Here is a 19,564-nt window from a genome sequence, read left to right on the forward strand (position 1 = left end):
CGGTTGGTGGAACAGATGGAGGAAGATTTCAAGAGATGGGATATGGTAGCACTGTCAATGGCAGGGAGGGTGCAGGCGGTTAAGATGGTGGTCCTCCCGAGATTCCTCTTTGTGTTTCAGTGCCTCCCGGTGGTGATCACGAAGGCTTTTTTTAAAAGGATAGAAAAGAGCATCATGGGTTTTGTTTGGGCCGGGAAGACTCCGAGAGTGAGGAAGGGATTCTTACAGCGTAGTAGGGATAGGGGGGGGCTGGCACTACCGAGCCTAAGTGAGTATTATTGGGCCGCTAATATTTCAATGGTGAGTAAGTGGATGGGAGAGGAGGAGGGAGCGGCGTGGAAGAGATTAGAGAGGGCGTCCTGTAGGGGGACCAGCCTGCAGGCTATGGTGACAGCCCCATTACCGTTCTCACCGAGGAACTACACCACGAGCCCGGTGGTGGTAGCTACACTGAAGATTTGGGGACAGTGGAGACGACATAGGGGAAAGACCGGAGCATTGGGGGGGTCCCCGATAAGAAACAACCATAGGTTTGCCCCGGGGGAAATGGATGGGGGATATGGAATGTGGCAAAGAGCAGGAATAACGCAACTGAAAGATCTATTTGTGGATGGGAAGTTCGCAAGTCTGGGAGCGCTGACCGAGAAATATGGGTTGCCCCAAGGGAATGCATTCAGGTACATGCAATTGAGGGCTTTTGCGAGGCAACAGGTGAGGGAATTCCCGCAGCTCCCAACACAAGAGGTGCAGGACAGAGTCATCTCAAAGAAATGGGTGGGGGATGGTAAGGTGTCGGATATATATAGGGAAATGAGGGACGAAGGGGAGACTATGGTGGACGAACTAAAAGGGAAATGGGAAGAAGAGCTAGGGGAGGAGATCGAGGAGGGGCTGTGGGCAGATGCCCTAAACAGGGTAAACTCGTCGTCCTCGTGCGCCAGGCTAAGCCTGATTCAGTTTAAGGTATTACACAGGGCACATATGACTGGAACACGGCTCAGTAAATTTTTTGGGGTGGAGGATAGGTGTGCGAGATGCTCGAGAAGCCCAGCGAATCATACCCATATGTTTTGGTCATGCCCGGCACTACAGAGGTTTTGGGTGGGGGTGACAAAGGCGCTTTCAAAAGTAGTAGGAGTCCGGGTCGAACCAAGCTGGGGGTTGGCTATATTTGGGGTTGCACAAGAGCCGGGAGTGCAGGAGGCGAGAGAGGCCGATGTTTTGGCCTTTGCGTCCCTAGTAGCCCGGCGCAGGATATTGCTAATGTGGAAAGAAGCCAAGCCCCCGGGGGTGGAGACCTGGATAAATGATATGGCGGGGTTCATAAAGCTAGAGCGGATTAAGTTCGTCCTAAGGGGGTCGGCTCAAGGGTTCACCAGGCGGTGGCAACCGTTCGTCGAATATCTTGCGGAAAGATAGATGGGGGAAAAAAGAAGGCAGCAGCAGCAGCCCAGGACATGGGGGGGGGGGGGGGGGAGGGATGGGGGTGGGTGGGTGGGGGGGGTATAGCTTGTGACAAGGCAGTTGCCAATTAGGGCTAGTTTTCATTTTTGTTATTTAATATTTATTTATTTGTTGTTTTTTGTTTATATAAAAAAGGTCATTATTATCTGTATTGTTATAATGTTGTGTAAAGGATGCACAATGTACTGTGTTGGTTGACCAAAAATTTTCAATAAAATATTTATTAAAAAAAAAAAGAAAAATAAAATATTGCAAGGTTTGTTTTTATTTTTAAACAATTATAACAGATGTAAAATAAAGTAGGACAAGTATGACAGCTCATAATATTACTGTCTCCGTACCTCAGAGACTGCAACTTGACATTCCGGCACACAATTAGCTTTAACACATTTGTCTAATTGTTCTTGATGGTTGTAGCTATCTATTAACTGCCCAATATGTGAAATATTTAGCATTATCTGCTTTGTACAGAAATAATTATTTCAATCTATTTAATGATAATTTCACTTGTGGTCTCACTACTCATTGCCTCATATTTCTGATGGTCCAATACAAAAATATGCAGAAAATTAAGTTACTAACATGCATCTAACGTCATTTAAGAATATATTATTTAGCCCCGGATCACTGTCCGTGTGGAGTTTTCACATTCTTCCCGTGCTTGCGTGGGTCTCACGCCCACAAACGATGTGCAGGGTAGGTGAATTGGCTATGCTAAATTGCCCCTTAACTGGAAAATAAAAGAATTGGGTACTCTAAATTTATTTTAAAAAAGAACATATCATTTAGCATCTACTTTGCAAGAAGACAGGGAATACTATTATTTTCTTGTACCACTTAATAAAATTAAAATCTGCCATCATTAACATTACAAACTGAATTTCCCTTTGAACAATGAGCTAATGACAGACGGGACCTCATCTCCTTTGAATATAACAAATAGGAGCAGGTATAGCCACAAAATCCCTTGAGCAGGATCTTCTATTCAGTAAAACCATGGCTGATTGTCAGGGGACTAAGACCTCACGCAAGATATTTCCTCATGAATAATTTCTAAAATTTTAAAATGGAACAAAAAAATTAAAATGACTGAAACTATATCTGTCTGTGATCTGGAATAAAAGAAACTACAATGGTAGCATCGAGGACACATGTGCCTCATTATTTCTGAAGATAAACTAATGACTTGTATGGGCCGCAGAGACCAAATTCAAAGAGAACGATATTATTAAAGGCCATCCACATTTTATAAACTAGGCCTGGCCAAGGAGAGTGTATTTGTCAGCTGGGACAAAGGATCCCGGAACATTCCTTCCAGTTCTGAATGTTTGGAACATTTAACAATCTCAGGAGCCCAGAAAAAGGCATGCGCACCCTTTGTCAAAGCTAAAGTGGAGAGGTGGGAGTCATGTAACATGAAATATTCCAACTTGTGCAACCAGTAATATTACCTTGTATAGAAAAAAACCCCGAAATCTACCATTTTACCATGTAGAAGCAACAACACAGAAAAGGGGCTCTGGCTAGATTGAAAACCTGACCGTATCTACACTGTTTCTACTGGAACTTCTGAACCATCACCTATAAATCTAATTCATTTCTGCATGCCTACCTCCTCATGAAATGTAAAAGTGTTTTGATTTCTTCCCCTTTCGCACATTTCCTAACACTTCTGGTTTGCTGCGATCCAATTTTCTATTAAGAACCGCAAAGAAAATTCAAGATAGAATTTTGAATTCTATCATACGTGTGGGGATGGAGGGGTCAGAACATAGTCCCCTGTGCACTCAAACAGTAAAAGAGGGATAGAGAGAATTAAGATTTACAGGGTAGAATCACAGGAAAAAGAATTATAATTTCACAGGTGTCCTGAGACCAGAATCAAAGGCCATGATAAGCTCTGGATAAGCTATAGTTAGCTCCCTTTTCTCTCCACAGATGGTGTCAGACCTGCTGAGATTGTCCAGTATTTTCTGTTTTTGTTTCAGATTCCAGCATTCGCAGTAATTTGCTTTTATCCCTTTACGGAGATCTGCAGGCTGAAACCCGATGCTCCATAATTTCCTTTTCCAGTGGAGTTGACTTCTTATGAGGACATATCGACATGATGGACCAAAAGGCCTTTTTACCCTCTGTAATATTTCTGTGATTCTGTGAAAATTGATGAGCTGCTTTAGGAGGAATAGCAGGCTTCTGCTGCTTGCCAGAACTATACAAATAAGGCTCATAACCCAATTTTAGAAGAGTCTCAAACCTCTAGATTCTAGATCTAAACACATTTCTCCCCCAAAGTACGGAAAGCCGACCGGGTAAAATAAAGCACAGTTAGTTTTAGCTTAATTTGGCTGATCAAAATTATGGTAATTACCACTGCTTCACCAAACGTCTTGTGTTTCAACCCTTCACAAGGCTTCTACAAATTAATTGGAATGTTCCTAGCTGTTTTCACATCAACCAGTGGTGTCTCAAAGCCTGTATCCAGTACCAATGGGCTTCAAGGTGCGTGAAGAGATGTCACAGCCTTTCACATTTAGTCCTTTTCTTTTGGGCTCCTTCCAATACTTGGATATGAGAGAGCTCTAGATTAGCTCCCAGTATCCTTTGACATAGTAAGAGAAATAATTTCAGAAGTGGAATGTCAAAGAGGCAACAGCTTTGTTGAGGCAAATGTCACCCCAATTCTTTTTGGTTCTGAATTAAATGTTCGAGCCACCCACTTCTCAACCTTCTGTCATTCAGGAACATCATATGAAATTAAGAGTTCACAAATTAGCAAGAATTTAGACATAAGAGGTTGACATGGTAGTAAGTAATTAGTTATCAAAATCGTCATAATTTGGAAAATATACCGGAAAGCAAAACATTTTACAATATAGGATTCCGAGTTCTTCTGACAAGATACAGGAAACATAATAGGCTGAGTAGATGAAACGTGAGACGTCCCTTACTGAAGGAATGTATGATGATGTATAAGAAAAGTCTAGTTGTCCATCAAGCCTTTTCAACCCTGGCATGAAATGGTCTCGGCAACAGAATAGGAGAAATCTTCAGTGACACAGAACATCAAACAATAAAAACCAATATGCCGGCAAAGGTAGAAAAAAAATTAAATATATCTGCAAAACTATCTGCTCATTGCTGTCTCTCCCTCAAGGACACAACTATGCTGCCCATAATGCCATATATATAGTGGCTGTGTTGCCCAACATCCAAGTAGGGATGCTAATTGGAAGTCACTATTGCCTCACTAACATAAGAAAGGTGCAATGGATTCTACTGAGGAGATGTCTGGTGAGAATGTTGTGGGGCAATGGGATTGGGACAGTCAACCCCACAACCTTATCTTATCCTTTTCACACTCCAAAAGGAAAAAAATCCAGTGGAAAAATGTTTAGAACCTAGATTCATCCTTCAAGGAATTCAAAGAGAAGGAAATTGTAGAGATTATCACTCTTAATATGGAGAACCCATCATATAAGTATTCTGGCAAACATTTTTAAAATGGCATTAACAGCAGAGATGATTCTTTTCAACTTTATTCCTTCACCAAGGATTTATCAGTGCTATAATTTCCTGTGGAATTCTCCCAATCTCTTGCTATATTTCAGCAGAAGATTGTCATGAACCCTGGAGAAACAGCACAAGTGATATTTAGTTGTTGATGGCATTTCTCATGGGGTTTTGCCAATCCCCCATCACCATGGAATTCCAGAGGACTGTGTTTAAAACAACATATTATATTGACGTAGCAGGATTAATTTGGAAAAACACTTTGAGGTCCTTCACAGAGATTTAATCGATAAAGGAATATTGGATGCAGATGAGTTAACAAATAGCAATTGATGATGTCCTGCAGATTGATATTTCTTTCTATTTTAAGATACCAGGATGTATTTGATTCAACTACCAGCTATTTCACAGCAGGACCCAGACCCAAGTTCTCAAGGTGAGAGTATTCCCACTCTTCAAAATTAAGTTTAAGTCACTGACTTAGAACTTATTAGACCAACTGACTAATCTCACTGCATGGTGATAGAGGGCAATCTGTCTGGGAGGTAGAATTGACACTCTAGCATTTAGGGATGGAGGTGTATTCAAGTAGTACTGCAAGCGCACAACATTGTGCTCTGCTCCATCTGGGTATGGTTGGTAATATCATCGAACATAAAGAATTTTTTTTAAACCACCTACTTGTTCACCCAACTCCTTCACAGCCCCAGATTCATTTTTAAGTTAATTGCGAACTATTCTGTAAGTGTCATTCAGCTTGGAGTGTCCAGCAAAATGGTATTTTAGCAAATATTTTATAGATAAACATCTAACATTTGCTAAAATAGCATTTACACATCGTTTATGATTACATATACATATATTATTTCATTGTAAAAAAGGAAGAAGAACATAATTCAACTAAAGATGATTACACATTTCCCTTCAAATTGTTTCAAGTATTCCATAGCATTTTTCACGGAAGTTATTAACATTAATTTCACTGATAACTCATTAAAATTCCACAGTCAGAATACTTAAAATCACCTTGACTCCACTGTGATAGACTCAGTTATGAATAGATATTTATCAGCTGCAGTACATCATTATAACCTAAGCTTGTAACTACACTGCAGTTCCTGTTCGATTCTGAAAAATCTGCTGTGCCAAGTACATTTTACACTGAACAATAAATTTCTGCTGACCCATAAAAAAGTAATTTGGCAGTGGGGGTCGCCAACCTGAGACATAAATTTTAAAGCAATCAGAATTAATTATACCATTTCTTACCCCAAGGGCCACACATCTTTCCCTCCCAATGTATGGTGCTTTCAAACACTTGCATTGCGCTCATAATGGATGAAGACTTTTTTTTATGCTGGTAAACACACTTCAGTCTAATTGTCATGTCAATACAAATGTGAATGTGGGATGACAAGTCACTTTAACATTCCGGGCTCTTGTCAGTTATTTGTTAAGCAACCTCCATTTGATTTTTCCAAGGTTTCAAAAAAACAATTTTAGTCCAGCACAATCTGATACTTAACTCCTTGTCTGTTGGAGTTACCTTGACTAACTTGTTCATTATCAGTCATGTAGAATAAGATAGGTAAAATATCAACCAGTCTATCCTCACCTAATTGCAGAAGTGTTATCCCTATATTTAGCACAACATTCACGGTATCATTGTGACCTTATTACTGAATGTGAGGAAAATGAAAGGAGTACTGTAACGTGTCATTTTCCTTCTGTGTGTGTGCATTTTCCCCTGTGGCAATTGTCAACCTCCACACCACTTACTCCAGTTAATTGTCATAATAATTCTAAAAGTGATGTTCCATCTGCGCATAGTCCGAAGACTGTATTCATGAAACCTTTTTCACGTCTGCAAACTGTATCAAGTATCGTGTTATTCACACAGAACCGTTTCACTCTATTTAATTGCTTTTACGATGTGTCAATTTTGTTATTTCCTGTCCTATGGCCGCAGTGGATAATTTACTATTGAATTTGTTTCGACCTTTATTATTAAGTAGAAGGATGAACACATTGTTTTGTCCAAATATTCCCATCCCATATACTTTCAAGATCTATTAATTTGTGTTACATACTCTAGGCAGAAATGTATGTTTACTGCCAACGAGGTTTTAGGTGGGATATGGCCATAAAATTCTTCAGATGGTCTTCCCATTGGACTCTCACCAGCCCCGACTCTCAGCAGTTTTACGGTGTGATGAGTGAGCCTAGGCCAGCAACCACTCCCCCCCCCCCTACCCCCAACAATACTTGCCCCAATTGAGGCCCTTAAGTAGGCAATTATTAACCACTTAAAGGCCGTTTCCCACCCAGGCTCAATTTTCAGGTTCATGGGAGGGGTTAAGGGGCAGGCAAAGCCCAAAAGGTGACTTTGATCATGCCTTTGGCGGGAAAGGAGGGGTATCTTTATCAGTGGCCTCCTTTGAACATTGGTCACCTCCCAAAATGACTGGCCATGGTGGGTGCTTCTTATCCCACGCCTTTCCTCCAACACCCTTTGGCCGGCACGCGTGCCCCAGACCAGCCCCCCACAGTGCCCCCAGTCCCTGATAAAGTCCCCCCCTGCCCGCGGATCGGTCCTCCCCCGACTGTGGCGGCACTGGACTGAGTCCGCAGCTGCCACACCGAGTTCCTGACAGATGACACCATGAGAGACCCACACCATTGGGAACTCGGCCGGTCGGGTGCGGAGCATCTGGGGTCGGCCTCAGGCAATGTTGATACGTCGCAAAAGCGTCGCCGCCCCCGATTCGGTCGGGAACTTTGATTCTCTGGCCTATTGACGAACGCGATTTCGTCGTCGGCGACCAGAGAATCCAGCTTGTTATATCTGGAGCACTGTTGGAGGGTGAGGACGTATTACCTCATTGAACTCGTGACTCTGACCTCCACTCATTGACTTGGCACATCTATCAGCATTCATTTGCTCATGGTGAATGAATGTAAGCCGATTGGCCACTGATGAATGGTCTTAATTATTAACCCGTGACTCCCCTTCACTGATGGGATGCCACAATTGATGCAGCTGTGCCACCTTCAAAATAGCCTTCACTCTCCAATGCTGCATCAGTGGCTTCCACTCTGTAGCTTTTCCAAATTTGATGAGCTATTGAGTTGTGTCGATCCCTTTCAAAGAGGTAAATTAGAAATTTGGATTGCTGTTGCTTTCTGGGGTCTTTGTCCTGTGTAATTGACCTGGGCCCTGGGATGTAGCAGCGCTAACAAATGAGTATGCAATACAAGAAGGAGCTTCTCAGACCATCTTAGCAATCCTCCTACAATTCATCATACCCCATCCAGACAAAACCGATCTTACATTCTAATTGTACTGAGTGTTGAGATGGTGGTGCTGCACCTGTATTACAGGATGATGTTCTACCCTCCCTGGATCACTGCCTGCATGCCTCTAGTTTACCTGGAGCCTCACCATGTGCAAGTAAAGATGGCATCTGTTGTTCGCCAGCCTCCACCACTAATACTGGATCCTGCCATTATGGTGAACATTGACAAGCTCCCCACCTGGCACATTACCAACGAGGCAACTACATCTCACATGGATCTGTACTTACCCCATCTGGAGGCTGTGTGCGCCATCACTTAAAGGAATTCCACACCCACCATAAGAGCTTCATATGCCAAACCCTCCCTTTTTTGCCATATCATGTATTCTCTATCTACAGGCTGCAGATGCCCACTGTCACCATCACCATATCCTCTGCAGCCCAGTACAGGGCCAACCACACACAGGGCCATTGCCAGTAGAACAGCCCTGCATACCCAGCTATGTATTTATCCTTTGAAGCACACAGCCCTTGCCCCTCCCTGCAGCTGGGGTACACCATGCTTCCAATGATTGCTTCTGCTGCATGGTCACTGCTCTTCAACACTGTCTCATTTCTCTGACTTCAGACTGAAGTCCACATAGCCCCTGGAGTGCCACACATCAATGACTCTTTTCCATTTTGCAGCAGGAATGTCTGCACTCTCTGAGTTCTGCCTGCCAGTCCCTAAACCGAAACAGGAGCCTTGACGTAGTTCCTGTTTCCAAAGGGGACTATGGACACCAGTAATCTTGACAAATAACTGCAGCCCCAATATGTTTAGGGTTCATGCAAATCATCCCTAATGTACCACAGTAACAGGTACCCACCCCAATATCTGCAGTCTGCGAGCATCTCCAGTAGTAATACATGTGGTATCCTTTCAATGCCTTGTTTGTCTGCATGTCATGCAGCCTTGTCAGGGCCAGCTTCCCTCCCCTCGGTCTTCCCTCAGCCTTCCATTGGTCATCCTCTTTATCCACTGCCTTTCCCCACTGCTTGCCCTCATGAGCCCTCCTCCTTCACCCTCTCCAACTTCCTTGCAGCCCTCTTTCCACATTCCCTCCACTGGTGTTTGCCCTTCCCCAACCCCCTCCTTCACCAGTCCATTTCCACATTGTCTTCCTTGCCTTTGTTAGTCCAAGCACCAATGGCTGCCCCCCACCCCCACAGTACAACCCTCCCCCCACACTGACTTCACCTCATACCCTACCCCATGTCATACTTCCGTTGTGGTGGCAGCATGAATCCTGCAACACAGTCTAGAGAGACATTAGTGTGTGTGTGGCACCAGGGATAAAGAGACCCCTATACTCTGAAATCCCAGGTGCAGTACTGATCATATCAGCGACACAGGAGAGTCTAGGGCTTCAGCAGCATGGTGCTGTCCAAGAAGACCAGCTCAGCATGGAGGCAGGAACCGGACTGCCCTGGCAGAGTGGTGACCAGCGCAGCAGGAGCAATGCAACAATATGGCAGGTAGGCTTTGTATGTTACACTCACCTTGAAGGCTCTGGAAAACTGAGGACTGCCTTGTGCACGTCACTCTTTATTAATCAGGTTTTAGCCTGATACACCAGCAATTCACAGCAAGACCATATGAACAAGTGATCGAAGGCTTTATTACACAAAGAACTAACGTGCCAGTGACTTCTGTACAAATGAGCGCTACCCACTGGGTGCAGGACTGTATACTGTCCCGGGGGGGGGGGGGGGGGGGGCGGTGGAGCCAGAGGCGGAGCCCGCCGGGGATCTAGCTCAATCCTTAAAGGTTAAAGGTTACACAGGCACCACATCTCCTGGTGAATACATTTCACCACATTCACCCCCTGTTTATACGAAACACAAAGTCCGGCGGGGGTGACGTGGGTCAAATATCCAGTCTATCCAGAGGCCGGATCGTCCTTTTAGACCTCCTCAGCTCGGGCGGTACGGCAGGCACGGACGCCGTAGATGATGGTGACTCCGAGAGCGTGTTGTTCGGAGCTTCCGTCCGACGTGTCGGAGACGGTTGCGGGGTAGTGGTCGGCAGGTGGGTGGCGGGTGGCTGCTGTGAAGGCGTGGGGGGGGGGAAGTGCAGGCGCGGGGGGTGGCGTAGGCGCGGTAGGACACAGGAGCCCCAGGGGGGGTGCGTTGGCGCCAGGTTCCAGAGGGAGACTGTATCTTCCCGTCCGTCTGGGTGCGCCTGGTAGGCGTAATGGGGGTTTGCGTGCAGCAGCTGGACCCTCTCGACTAGTGGGTTGGTCTTATGGCTCCTCATATGCCTCTGGAGGACAGGCCCCGGAGTTGTCAGCCAGGATGGAAGCGAGACCCCAGAGATGGACTTTCTGGGGAAGACAAACAAGCGGTTGGGAGGGGTCTCATTTGTGGCTGTGCAGAGGAGCGACCTAATGGAGTGGAGTGCGTCGGGGAGGACCTCCTGCCAGCGGGGAACCGGGAGACTTCTAGACTGGAGGGCAAGAAGGACGGCCTTCCATACCGTCGCGTTCTCCCTCTCCACCTGCCCGTTGCCCTGCGGGTTGTAGCTGGTAGTCCTGCTCGAGGCAATGCCCTTACCAAGCAGGTACTGACGCAGCTTATCGCTCATAAACAATGTGCCCCGGTCACTGTGGATGTATGCAGGGAAACTGAATAGTGTGAAGATGCTGTGCAGGGCCTTTATTACTGTGGCCGAGGTCAGGTCGGGGCAAGGGACAGCGAAAGGGAAGCGGGAGTATTCGTCAATGACGGTCAGGAAGTACAGATTGCGGTTGGTGGACGGGAGTGGCCCCTTGAAGTCGATACTGAGGCGCTCAAAGGGCCGGGAGGCCTTTACCAGATGGGCCTTGACTGGCTGATAGAAGTGCGGTTTGCACTCCGCGCAGACTTGGCAATCCTGGCTCTGACCGCCTCGGTGGAGTAGGGCAGGTTGCAGGACTTAATAAAATGGACAAGCCGGGTGACCCCTGGGTGGTAGAGGTCGGTGTGGAGAGCCCGCAGTCGGTCCTCCTGCGCGCTGCCGTAAGTACCGCAGGACAGGGCATCTGAGAGCTCGTTGAGTTCCCCAGGACGATACTTAATAACGTAACTGTAGATGGAGAGTTCGATCCTCCACCTCAAGGTCTTATCATTTTTAATCTTGACCCGCTGTGCATTGTCAAACATAAAGGCTACCAACCGTTGGTCGGTGACGAGGGTGAACCTCCTACCAGCTAGGTAGTGCCTCCAATGCCGCACAGCTTCCACAATGGCTTGTGCCTCCTTCTCGACAGAGGAGTGTCGAATCTCGGAAGCATTGAGGGTTCTGGAGAAGAAACCTGCCCGCCTGATTGAGGGTAGCAGCCAGGGTGACGTCTGATGCATCACTCTCTACCTGAAAAGGGATGGACCCGTCCACCGCGTGCATGGCAGCCTTAGTGATATCGGCTGAGCGGGACTCAGCCGTCAGGGGCAACGTAGTGGTTTTAATAAGTGGGCGGGCTTTGTCCGCGTAGTTGGGGACCCACTGGGCCTAGTACGAGAAAAGCCCCAGGCACCTTTTGAGACTGTGGGGAAGGAGAAGTTCTGTGAGGGGGCGCATGCGGTCGGGGTCAGGCCCCAGGACTCCGTTTTCCACGACATAGGGTGTACAATATATGGATGGATGTTTCCACCCCCACCCCCTCCTGCCCACACTGCTTTGATACATTGAATGAAAGAAGTCAATATGTTATTGACAGTTTAACACTGTCAGATTATTAAACATTTTTTGTTTTGCAACCAGTTCCTTGATGCAATGTTTCTCCTGCTCTGTCACGTCTGCTCACTGATGTTGTGCAGCTCACCTTGAGTCCTCCCATCCACTGGGTGTAAAGAAGACTGAAATTTCCTCCACCAACACCTCCAAGTCAAGTTGCACCTCTGCTTTAAAAAACAATGCATGTTGCATTTAAATAGTGTTAAGGTTGTCTGATAACCCCACATCCAATTAGATGAGTTGCCAATGAAGGGCATGGGTAACACCAACAGTCTGCCTGCTCTAAGCATTGAGGCTGGGGACCAGGCAGCTCATGCCGTGTGCCCAAGTGATCAGCTGGGCACTCTGAGTGCACAATCCATTCTGTGCCCATTAACAGGCTTAAACCAATTTCTCCTTCAGTGTATCCAGTGCATCCAGAAAGAGAAATAATGGGGATTTATCTCATTCCTCTAAATGAAAAGACGACTGTCAAAGGAACAGTAGATGAAAATCTCCAAGTAGTGGTTGCTGCCAAAGCACAGAATGTTATTGCCAAAATGTTGATTTTCAAATATATTTTTCGGGACATCTGTGCCAATAGAATGTTTGCCAGTAAGTTAACTTCAAATCTATGTTCCCTGTGACTTCCCTGAAAACCTGATCTGGGAAGAATTAATCTATTCTAAATTTCCTCACAGATTTGGAAATTCAGTTTTGATAACTATTATATCTACTTCATATTAAATTATTATGATCAGAATCAGGCTTTCATCATCCATACCAGCATTCTTTCCTTGTTGTTCCCTTGTGGTAAAAAGCCAGCTGTGCTTTCTGAACACTGGACCAGAGCCAGTAATGTATCAAACATTTTGGCTCCATTATTAACTCGGGGCAAATAGCAAATGTAGAGTAGCAGCCTGTCGCTGGCTTGTCTTTGGTGTATCAAACTAACTCCTAGGCCTCATTTCTGACTCCTGCCAGAATGCTGCACTAACAACTTGAGGCTGGGGGTGGGCGGGGGGGAAGACAATTGTGGCTGGAGGCTGCCACTGGAAACCTGGAGGAACAATCCTAAGCTAATTGGATCCAGAGATAACGGAGACCATGGTCGGGGAGGAGATGGAAGTCTTTGATGAGGGAAGGCCCATAGAAACATGCAGGGTCCGACCAGCCCACAAACAAATCTGTAAAACAAAAACAAATAGACTCACTTTCTCAGCCCTTTTTTCCATATTCCCGAGCTGATTCCAGAAGCCCAATCTAAGTGAAAGTTGATTAAAGTGACAGTGAGGGTTGAATGACATCACCAGACCATCAGTGGCCTGCCAACCCCTGCCCGATAACCTGCGTCAGCTATGTTACGGACTGGGCAGCCTATTCGTCAGAATGATAGCACGCCTTTTTTAATCTTGAATTATTCATTTCAATATGTTGTGTGGTCAGCTAATTTTGGCGGCTGCCCACTGGTATTATGGGAACTGGGGTGGGAGGGCAGGTAGTGGGCTAGCCACCAGACCAATTTCACATGCCACCCCCCCCCCCCCCCCGCCCACTATCCACCGAAAACAAGCCTAGTGGGAGCCTATAAAAGCCAGCCCAAGTTGTGGGTTAGCTGGACTGATCAGGCATAATGCTGGGCAGACCTGGTGAGGTCACCTCAGAAGGGCTCCCGAAGGGCTGCAGATTTAATGGTGCAAGTCCAATATATGCCGTCTTTTCCTACACTCTAATTTAGTTCAGTATGCGTGGGGAGCATCAAATCAGAAGGTCCATGTGCTGCCCAATTCACAATCTCAGCCAGAATCATGCTGCCAGAATTCCTCCTCCTCTATATGGAATTCCCCCATTAAATATTTGTAGATTTTTCTCATATAAATCTGTATTAATGCCCACTTGACTTGTAAAATTATAATGGTTTTGACCATTTAAAAATTAACTGAACAATAAATAAACCTCTAGGCGAGGATTTTTCAGATGTTGGAGATTCCTTATCCATCAAGTGTGTAGCTGGTTTGATTGCCCTGCAGCTATTCAATGCTCCAATGAGAGTTAACTGACTGGAGATGAGACACTGCCCCTCACCCGGGAGGAAGTCCCACCCCATAGAGCTCCTGGCCAATCTGATTGGCCGGTAGCTCTCTATTCCCAGTGGTACCAGAAACTACAGTGAATAGGACTGGGACTGCAAGCAATTCCCAAAGTTGAAGGTTGGAATTCTCCCATCTGCCATCCCGCTCGCTGGGACCAAAGAATTTGGTGGGGGCCAAAAAGTTCTAAACATGCATGTATAAACCATATTGCAATTCTCCCAATGGCAGGTTGGTCTTCCCACCGGCAGGTAGCGTGAACGCCATTTTCAATAATTTGCATCTCTACAATGCTCACTAAAACAGCAGGCCGCCGGAATCCCATCAGTCATAATTTTGGGTCATGGCAACAGGAAATGATGTGGGGCTATGTGGTGAAATGTATTCACCAGGAGATATGGGGCGAAATTCTCCCCCAACGGCGCGATGTCTGCTGACTGGCACCAAAAACGACGCCAATCAGACGGGCATCGCGTCGGCCCAAAGGTGCGGAATGCTCCGCATCTTTGGGGCCCGAGCCCCAACATTGAGGGGCTAGGCCGGCGCCGGAGGGATTTCCGCCCCGCCAGCTGGCGGAAATGGCATTTGTTGCCCCACCAGCTGGCGGAAATGGCGTTTGTTGCCCCGCCAGCTGGCGCGGAAATGCGGTGCATGCGCGGGAGGGTCAGCGGCCGCCGACAGTTTCCCGCGCATGCGCAGTGGGGAGAGTCTCTTCTGCCTCCGCCATGGTGGAGGCCGTGGCGGAGGCGGAAGGGAAAGAGTGCCCCCACGGCACAGGCCAGCCCGCGGATCGGTGGGCCCCGATCGCGGGCCAGGCCACCGTGGGAGCACCCCCCGGGGTCAGATCACCCCGCGCCCCCCCCAGGACCCCGCAGCCCGCTCATGCCACCTGGTCCCGCCGGTAAATACCAGCTTTGATTTACGCCGGCGACACAGGCAATTTCTGGGCGGGACTTCGGCCCATCCGGGGTGGAGAATTGAGCGGGGGTCCCCGCCAACCAGCGCGGCCCGATTCCCGCCCCCGCCCAATCTCCGGTACCGGAGACTTCGGCGGGGGCGAGGGCGGGACTCACGGCGGCCAACGGCCATTCTCCGACCCGCTGGGGGGTCGGAGAATGACGCCCCAGGTGTCTGTGTAACCTTTAACCTTCAAGGATTGAGCTGGAACCCCGGGGGGCAGAGCCAGAGGCGGTGCCCCCCGGGATGGTATATAGTCCTGCACCCAGTGGGTGGCACTCATTTGTACAGAAGTCACTGGCAGGCTAGTTCTTTGTGTAATAAAGTCTTTGTTCACTTGTTCATATGGTCTCGCTGTGAATTGATGGTATATCCATTTATTACACAAACAACGTCACTCTGGACGCCGCTCTCAAGCCAGAAAAACTCGACTTAGACGCCCGTGCCCCAGAAGCCAAGGGGATCTTCTCTCACTGGCTCCGCTGCTTCGAGGTCTACCAGAGCTCCTCCGAAGTGCCTATCCCTGAAGCTCGCAAGCTGCACCTCCTCCACGCCCGGGTGAGCCATCAAATTTCAGTTTTGATCGAAAAGGCGGCCACGTATGAGGCAGCGGTCGCGTTTCTGAAGAAACGCTTCATCAAGCCTGTAAATGAGGTGTTCGCATGGCATCCCACCGGCAGCGCGCAGGAAAATCTCTGGACGAATATATGGAAAACCTGACCCTACAAGCCAGAAACTGTAATTATCAAGACGTGACGGCTGAGGAGCACATGAAGCTGCAGATCCGGGACATCTATGTGGCTGGGGTCCGCTCCAGTTACGTCAGGCAGCAATTGCTGGAAAACAGGACTACCGACCTGCAGGACACGGTAAAACTAGCCACCTCATTAGATGTGGCCTATCAGAGCCTCAGCGCGTTCCCCGTGGACCCAGCAAGCTCCACGCGGACCCCGCCGACGCGGATGTCGCCAGACCCAGCAACGCCACAGGCCTGTGCTGCGCGGCTGCCCGCCCAGACTGGGGGACCGTCGTACTACTTCTGCGGCCAGGGCCAACACCCACAGCAGCGTTGTCCAGCCCGCTCTGCGACATGCAGCAACTGCGGCAAAAAAGGGTAACTTCGCCAGAGTCTGTCTGGCCAGATCGAAAGCCCAGAAGCCGAAAGCTCCTCAAGCTCGACCCATGGACTCACAGGCCCGCAGACCCCATAATGCTGCTGCGTGCCTGCCGGAAACGCCCCCTTCAGACGCGTCATCAGCCAATTGCAACCCGTGGGGGCGTCCATTTTATGACCCAGATTCCTCCCACTACGCTGATTACCCGCAGCTCGGCGCCATTACCAGTCGTGGCCGAAGCACCTGAGGAGTTCCACAATGGTCGTCCAGGTCAACGGGCACGAGAACCCCTGTCTCCTCGACTCCGGGAGCACGGAGCGCTTCATACACCCCGAAACGGTAAGTCGCTGTTCCCTGCGCATCTACCCCGCATCTCAAACGATCTTCCTCGCCTCATGGACATAATGGACAGGTGGTAGTTCATGGATCATAGATCATAGATCATAGAATCACTACAATGCAGAAAGAGGCCATTCGGCCCATCGAGTCTGCACTAACCCTTCAAATGAGCATTCCACCCATGTCCACCCACCACACCCCGCCTTATCTCGGCAACCCCATAACCTAACCCATACATCCCTGGACACTAAGGGGCATTTTATCATGGCCAGTCCACCTACCCTGTATATCTTTGCGAAATGTGCACTTCTCCTTATCTTTAATGTCACAAGTAGTCTTACATTAACACTGCAATGAAGTTACTGTGAAAAGCACCTCATTGCCACATTCCGGCGCTTGTTCGGGTACCCTGAGGGAGAATTCAGAATGTCTAAATTACCTAACAGCATGTCTTTTGGGACTTGTGGGAGGAAATCGGAGCAAGCGGGGGAAACCCACGCAGACATGGGGAGAACGTGCAGACTCCACACAGGCAGTGACCCAAGCTGGGAATCGAACCTCAGACCCTGGAGTTGTGAAGCAACTGTTCTAACCACTGGCTACCGTGCCGCCCATATCAAGCATCGCATTGTCTTGTGCGAGCTGAGGGCGCACCGCTGATAACCATTGATTGTGTTCTGCTTTGGCCCTTCCATGGACAATAATGTCATCAAGTAAGTTGAGCCTGCATTCGACATCTGACAAGACTCAAGAAACGATTTTCTGGAATGTGCTAGATGCTGAACTTAGTCCCTTGGGCATTCTACAGTACTGAAGCATACATTCATGAGTAACAAAAGTTGTAATCAACTTTGTTCTGCTAGTAATAGCTGAAGATAGCTCTGTTGCATGTCAAACTTCATGAAGACTGTGGAGTCATGAAATTATGCCAATAGTTCTTGGATTGTATGATGTGGATATGTGTCTGGAATGATAACTTTGTTAAGGTTGATGCGCAGTCGAAGTTCACCATTTTTTGCTTCTGTCGATGACAAGGTTTGATATCTATGACGATGAGTCGATTCACTCAATGATACCATCTCCTTCAGATCCTGTGACAGTTTGGCATGGATTTCAAAGGCAACCATCTCAACTAAACTGGCAGAATTCAGGTGTTTGATGGCAGCACGGTGGCACAGTGGTTAGCACTGCTACCTCACAGCGCCAGGGACTCGGGTTGAATTCTGACCTTGGGTGACTGTCTGTGCGGAGTTTGCACTTTCTCCCTGTGTCTGCGTGGGTTTCCTCCTGGTGCTCCTGGTTCCTTCCACACTCCAAAGATGTGCAGGTTATCTGGGGTTATAGGGATGGGGCAGGAGAGTGGGCCTAGATAAGGTGCTCTTTCAGAGGGTCGGTGCGGACATGATTGTCCGAATGGCCTCCTTCTGCACTGTGGGGATTCTATGGGTTGATGTGTGGAGCATGCCAGTATCTCTTGATCTCTGCAGATCCAGTAAATAAGAAAGGATACTAGTGTGTATAGCCTGTGTCATCGATTGTGTTCATGTGCATTCCAGTTGGGTTTTCAAGTTTCAATCCAAGTCTATTGAAAAGGTTTACCCCCCAATAAGACCTTTAGCGACGTAGATCATAAACCTGCCCTTCTGTAGCAGACTGAAACACTACTCATTCCCAAAACTGAAATAATTGAGTAAGTTTGACAAGTGCCAATCATAGAAGTGAGGAAAGTTGCCAAAAATATCAATGGTAGAGTTTGTCACTCAAAATAGATAGTTGCAAACTAACATTGATGAGAAGTAACTTCAAAATGTCTGCAACCTCCACGAAGCAATCCTTAAAATGACCTGATGCTTTACCAACCATGATGGTTTGCATATGTCCTACCTCACTGTCAAATATCGTATGTGGTTCAAAATCTAAAATAATTGCCAAATTACAAACTGCTCATTGATCAGCTAACCTGTCCAACCTCCGCACTGTTGTACGAGGCAACACATGCATGTCCTGTCTAACGTTTTCAGGTATTTCAGTATATGCACTATGTCATCAAAGGGAAATGTGCTGACCTTGTTCTCCATTACTGCTGGCTGTACATAAAATGATTGTCCTCAACCCACCCTGCTCACCAAATTCGTTACGTCTTTTATTTCCTGGAACCATAGCTGACTGAGAACATCATGCTGTTGAACTTCTGAAATTAAGTTTAAAAGAAATGACAATCAAGACTCCATTAACAGCCTAAAATCTTTTCGTAAATGTACCAGACCTCCTTTTCAAAGGTACTGTCGGAAATTATTTCACAGCTTTTCAAGCAATATTTAAGTAAACTTTACAGAACATTGATATCCTTGCTTGTTCTTGCCCAATTATACCTCAGCGACCTTCTCAAAAGAACAGGACTATTAATACCAAAGCCAGGCGCAGCTGTGCAAATAACATTTCAATGACAAGCGACAGGAAGGGGCTCATTGGAGGAACTGAACCCAAGAACATGTGCACTGATTTTTGTCATTAAATTGTAAAATAAACCTCAAACCGTTTTAACAAAAATATATTCCAAATCAAATAACTAAACATCTTGGATTGTGGATTATTGAATCAACACTCACCTTCCATTTCACCGACATAAATTATTGAGATCAAATATTTTTTTTTTCTTAAGTATTATCAACATTATTTTCATTTTCCTCAGGAACCCTGGTGTGGGCATCTCCGTTTCAACGGCTAAGTGCTGGCGCCAGCGGAGCATGTGTGGTCTTTTACGACCAGATAATCTGTGTGAAACTCACACCGATTCCGGGACCGGAGGGGGGCTAGAACCGATGGTGGGTGAAACTCTTGGCTCCCATACCGAAAATGGCTGGAGAATGGCCGGGTCCCTGGCTGCGCATGCCCACTTCTGACGACGTGCAGTGGCCGCACCGTACAACATGGCGCTGGCCGTGCACGGAACTGACCCGCCACCCTCAACCCACAGTCCATCCCCTGGCCACCCCCCACCAATCCCGCAGAAGCCCACCCCCCAGGCCATCGGCATGGATCCCAGCCAAGTGTGCGGCG

The 19,564-nt window shown here is 47.3% G+C and overlaps 1 long non-coding RNA gene across 1 annotated transcript in view; it reads right to left on the reverse strand.

Annotated features, from left to right (window-relative positions):
- Window positions 1–19,356, reverse strand: part of LOC140386002 (uncharacterized) — a 160,527-nt gene extending 141,171 nt beyond the window's left edge. The window contains exons 1-2 of the long non-coding RNA XR_011933524.1: window positions 19,114–19,356; window positions 18,631–18,695 (exon numbers count right to left, since the gene is read on the reverse strand). This is a non-coding gene — a long non-coding RNA (uncharacterized lncRNA). The remainder of the gene's footprint in view (window positions 1–18,630; window positions 18,696–19,113) is intronic.
- Window positions 19,357–19,564: the final 208 nt, after the last annotated feature.

This window comes from Scyliorhinus torazame, chromosome 11, assembly GCF_047496885.1.
Source record: "Scyliorhinus torazame isolate Kashiwa2021f chromosome 11, sScyTor2.1, whole genome shotgun sequence".
Lineage (NCBI taxonomy): Eukaryota > Metazoa > Chordata > Chondrichthyes > Carcharhiniformes > Scyliorhinidae > Scyliorhinus > Scyliorhinus torazame.